Consider the following 6,000-nt stretch of genomic DNA (forward strand, 5'->3'; position numbering starts at 1 on the left):
TATGTTTCCTAGATGTAAGCAAACTGAAAGAATAGAAGAAGGTTTTACGGCACATATTACACAGATTACAAGATGAGAGCGTAAAACATTTGTACCACAACAGACTGGACATTTGTTTAAACTAGACAGATGCAAATGATACCTTAGAAACCTAATGTATTGAACGGGGTGCAAATGAATCACTAGGAAAAACGAATAAGAAGACATCGCAATTACAGTTGAGGCGATATATTTCCAGGCAAATACAGAATATGAGGAACTCCACTTCGGTTAACAAATCGCTGAAACCATTCAAAATAGCACCTTTCGTTTCGCGTGGTCAATACCATGTAACTTTTGCACAGCAGTAATTTTATACTGGTACACCCCCAGCCCTTTAGTTACGTCTTACGTGATGTCATACGAGAGAATTTAGTCCCTTGTGATATTATGTTTATTGATTTTGTTTGATTCCGTAACATGTTGTCCGAAATATCGTCAAGATTCCGTTTCTTTAAAATTGTGGGCCTGCCAGTTGGTGGTGCATCATGTTGTCTGGAATTCTGGAATAAAATCACTTAGTGTCACGATTTATATAGCTCGAAACAGGAATAAGACAATCTGAATCGCCACCTCACATGATCCGTAAGGTTGCCTCCGCAGGGGAGTCCTCTTCCACTAAAAACGTTCGGTTTGCAATAATTTTACGACAACACTCAGCCTACACAAGAACTAAACAATAACACAACTAACAGCTGTGAAACACACGCGACCTTCTTCAATGATGAGGCTTGGTTTCACCAGTCTCGTTACACTAATTTCTCAAATTCACGAATGGGGTCATAAGAAAATCCACGCTATTGCACACAGAGGAAAGTGGTGCGTGGCTGGGAATAATGCGAGCGCGAATTACAGGCCGATTCTCTTCGATACTACTGTCATTTTCACGGTCTGATTACCTGTATTTGAATACACGTGAAACTATGGTAAAAGTATGTGCAAATGAATGGAGATTTGCCGAACTATGCATTCAATAAAGAGGTAAACATTTCTAGCATCTACTGTGATATTCTTGAGTACAGTGTATTTAATTGTAATTGATGTTGTGGTCTTCAGTCCAGAGACTGGTTTGATGCAGCTCTCCATGCTACTCTATCCTGTGCAAGCTTCTTCATCTCCCAGTACCTACTGCGACCTACATCCTTCTGAATCCGTTTAGTGTATTCAGCGCTTGGACTCCCTCTACGATTTTTACCCTCCACGCTCCCCCCAGTACTAAATTTGTGATACGCTGATGCCTCAAAACATGTCCTACCAACCGGTCCCTTCTTTTTGTCAAGTTGTGCCACAAACTCCTCTTCTCCCCAATTCTATTCAATATCTCCTCATTAGTTATGTGATCTACCCATCTAATCTTCAGATTTCTTTTGTAGCACTACATATCGAAAGCTTCTATTCTCTTCTTGTCTAAACTATTTATCGTGCACGTTTCACTTTCACACATGGTTACACTCTATACTTTGAGGAACTACTTCCTGACACTTAAATCTATACTCGATGTTAACAAATTTCTCTTCATCAGAAACGCTTTCCTTGCCATTGCCAGTCTACATTTTATATCCTCTCTACTTCGACCATCATCAGTTATTTTGCTCCTCAAATAGCAAAAATCATTTACTACTTTAAGCATCCCCCGATTTAATTCAACTACATTCCATTATCCTCGTTTTGCTTTTGTTGATGTTATATCCTCCTTGCAAGACACAGTCCATTCCGTTCAGCTGCTCTTCCAGGTCCTTTGATGTCTGACAGAATTACAATGTCATCGGCGAACCTCAAAGGTTTTATTTCTTCCCCATGGATTTTAATACCGACTCCGAACTTCTTTTGTTTCCTTTACTGCTTGCTCAATATACAGATTGAATAGCAGCGGGGAGAGGCTACATCCTGTCTCACTCCTTACCCAACCACTGCTTCCCCTTCATGTCCCTAGACTCTAATAACTGCCATCTAGTTTCTGTACAAATTGCAAATAACGTTTCGCTCCCTGTATTTTACCCCTGCCACCTTAAAAATTTGAAAAAGAGTCTTCCAGTCAATATTGTCAAAAGCTTTCTCTAAGTCTACAAATGCTAGAAATCTAGGTTTGCATTTAATTAATCTATTTTATAAGATAAGTCGTGGGGTCAGGATGGCCTCACGTGTTCCAACATTTCTACCAAATCCAAACTGATCATCCCTGAGGTCGGCTTCTACCAGTTTTTCCATTCGTCTGAAGAGAATTCGTGTTAGTATTTTGTAGCTGTGGCTAATGAAACGGATATTTCGGTAATTTTTATGTCTGTCAACACCTGCTTTCGTTGGGATTGGAAATAAATTGTAATTGTAATTATTTGTAATTGTATTTAAAATAGTTAGTTAGTTAGATTGTTTTAATTGTAATAATGGTGAATCACATCTGCAAACCTAACAGCAGCCACCAGCAGTGATCACAACCCCTACCTAATACAACGACATGAATGTGCTGCCAACCTTACGCATCCCGCAAAATGAGATACGTGGAGCTAAAATGGTACGTAATGCAGTTTAAAAAGCTTCGATTAGATACACAAACAGCCGTCGACAAAGGCTGCGTGAAAGGAACGTCAAATTTGCGTCAAGTGTACTACATGCTAGGGCATTCATATGATTTGCATTTCAATCACTAAATCAGATTAACACCATCTACATTTCTCACATAAGGTAAATTTACGTAGAAGAGTTCTCCTTGAGAAATGGCAACTGAATGCTGTTTGTGACAACATTCAAATGTAATGATGTTGGAAGACCTGAGTCTCCCCATCAGTGATGTGGCAGGCAGTGGCCAATACAAAGTTCCACGAGTGACAGGTTGTGATTACCTGGAAGTTGTCATCTTGAGAATGTCAAGCCAAGTATTCTTGAGAAATGATGTCAGTACACTGCAACAATCACCCCATTGAGTGCTTTAGTTCAAGTACCATAGGTTCTAATGACCAACTGTTTTCAGTGCTGGAGCACTATAACATTTATGGAGATGGACAGGAGGTAATGACATCAGGCTCTCTTCACAATAACCAAATCTGGCCTCTTTCTTTATTAGTCACTGGTGGTGCTCAGTGTTTAACAGTTTGTGAAAAAGGCTCTTAACACTACTGTCATGTCTCTGAAAGGTGTTACTGTGTTGGAGGTAGAGCTTGTTGCTGCATGTAACAAAATATTAATTTCACTTTCTCAGTCTATTATTAATCTATGCTGTAGATGCTTGGTATTTAGTATTTAATACTGTTACAATTTCAATCCCTTGGTTACATTTTGAGCTGAACTGTAAGGCACCTAACGTAAGACGATGTTAACTTAATTATCTGACTTTATATCGTCCTTCTGGTCCGTTTCCCTATTACTAATACACTTTGCAGTGTCTGTTCTTAATTCCTGTCACTAGTAAGTATTCCTTTTATTTCAACAGGATAATTTGCTTTTTAAACAGAAGTAAATTGCAGAAACGAGAACTAGGCTCAGGATAACACTTCTTGTGGACATGCTAAAAGTTACAAAGTTTTCTATGACATTGCTTTAAGCATTTTGTCATATGATGAACGGGAAATCCTCACTTTTCTAACATTATAAGTTCATCCAAGGAGTGTAATAACTGAAATCCAAGAATTTGTTAAGGAAGGTAAGGTTCTGTACAGGTAATATGTGTAAAAGTTTCTGGCAAATACAACATTGGCCAAGAGAGGTAATCATTGTTGTGCCTGTGATAGTAGATGGAGGGTGAAATCATGTTGCATCACCATTGGTTCTGTTGATTCATAACCTGTAATTTGGAATTACAGTTTTGTTATTCCTCTTCATTTTTGTTTACTGCTACAGTTGATATTCATTGTTTCTACTGAAAATATGTAATTAATCCTGTGGTCTCAAATTTTCTGAAAATAAGGCTGCAGGTCTAGTGTTTGTCTTTTACCCTCCAATACTCTCATTTTATCAAAAAATAGTCGTCGTTCACAAGTTTGTTCGTTACTCTTAGTCTGAACTAACCTGGTTGGACAGATGGATAGATTTGAACATCTTTTTGTTCCAAAACAAATAGCACTTCACTAGTGTTTATTTGCATACATTTATTCATGATGTCCTGCTACATCAGATATGATGGATCGTAAAACGAAGACATCGTGCGTTTATGCCTTCTATAGGAAATTGTATGGCGATGTACAAATTACCTTGGTAAGTACTAACTTTAATTGTAGACATGTGATCAAACAACGCTATATATTTTTCTGATAAAGATACGATGCGCTATAAGCCTTTGGAAAAGTCCTTCTAAGCTTCCAGTAAAACTATTAGAAATTTCTGAGGGATTAACAGTGCTACACTTAATTGCCCATGGGTGACCAGATGAACTGTCTCTTGCAATGTTTCAGTTTCGATCCTTGGGTCCCCTGAAATGTTTGCTAACATTTGAAACAACTTCGGTAGTACTATCCTGCCATTAAGTACACTTATGAGACTTTGTATTTCCTTTAAATCACTATTCAGGGTACCCATGGAGCTCCATGTGTACAGCTCCCATTCTGTAGTTAACTTTCGCAAAGTTTTGGAATACTCATTGTCCGTTGTTAGATGTTTTCTCAATGCATCGCGTGACAACCCAACGTTTATTTAGCATCTGCATCTCCTGTATCATTCCTGTAGTTTCGATAAAGCCTGCTGCGTCTGTGTCGCATGCTGCTCCTGCCAGCGTTATTAATAGCGTCCCACCTGGGTAGAATCATCCCCTTTTCTTCTGTACTAGGAAGTGTGGCACTATTTCTGTCAACAGGTGCAACTGGGCCCAAAGAGTTTCGAAGAAAGCTTCAGCTCTTGTTATTCGTTTTGCACTTCTGCTAATGCCCCTGCTTCCAGTGCACCTACATGCAACTCTATGAACATGTTCAACAGTCTCCTGACTTCATTCTTCACTTTCGAAGTGTTAAATGTCAACTTAATTGTCTATTCGTGATTTGTGAATATTACGGTTGGTTGTCCTGAGAGCAAAATCCCAGTGTCTAAAGGATGAATCTGAATCACATCTCCTCTCCTTAAGTGTAGTACTATTATGACCAAGAAAATCTTTCTGGATGTCATCATTGGTACACCACGTCAAAGGAAAGGAATTACCATCAGTCCCTTCCCTCCTTAAAATCAGTATGTATCAAAGTCAAAGAAATGAAAAATAATATTAAAGTAATTACCCAACATAATAATTAAAGTAAAAGGTATAGACTCACTCTACTTTCCCTTTAGTTCATTCAGTACATTACATGTATCTTTTTCTTTCTTAGACAACTTCTTCTTTTCCAATAATGGTTAAGGAACCTACAGTAATGCATCAATCACTCCTTTATGTGGCTTCACTCTACTCACATGGACTGCTATGGTGAAGTCGATAGTTGCTGTTTTACATTTGCCATTGAAGACATTTCGAGGACCTGGTGTTGTCCTTGATACTTCGTTAAGTAAGAAGTATAAGAATTTGCTAGCAATACCCACTGTCCTCTCAAATATTGCGTCAAGTCCTAGGCATTACACTTACTTAGAGTTAATTTTGCATGAAATTTTGCTCCTCTAAGTACAGAAGGGACACCTCCAACATTTTAGATTTAACTGCAATTTGAAAAGCTTAAAAATTTTGGAATTATGTTTGGTAAGTGTAGGAATCTACAGCTCAACAGAATCCGAGGTATTAAGCTGCGGATGTGAGGGATGAAGTGATCTATACGAGAAGAAAAGGGATGTACAGCTGAAGAAGAAGAAGTCAAATATAAGACGAAATTCTTGGTACGCAAGCACTGAACTTTCAGACTTAGAGCTCACAACAGTGGTAACAACATCACACCTAAAGGACGTGCTCTCCACGGTTTTGTCACATTACGTTATGTCACAAGTAGGCTGTGTGACTTCCGCTGTGAAGACGTGGTGGAATTCGGCGGTGACGGAAGCCATCGAGTCGGCAGCGCA

Source organism: Schistocerca gregaria, chromosome 5, assembly GCF_023897955.1.
Source record: "Schistocerca gregaria isolate iqSchGreg1 chromosome 5, iqSchGreg1.2, whole genome shotgun sequence".
NCBI classification, from domain to species: Eukaryota; Metazoa; Arthropoda; class Insecta; order Orthoptera; family Acrididae; genus Schistocerca; species Schistocerca gregaria.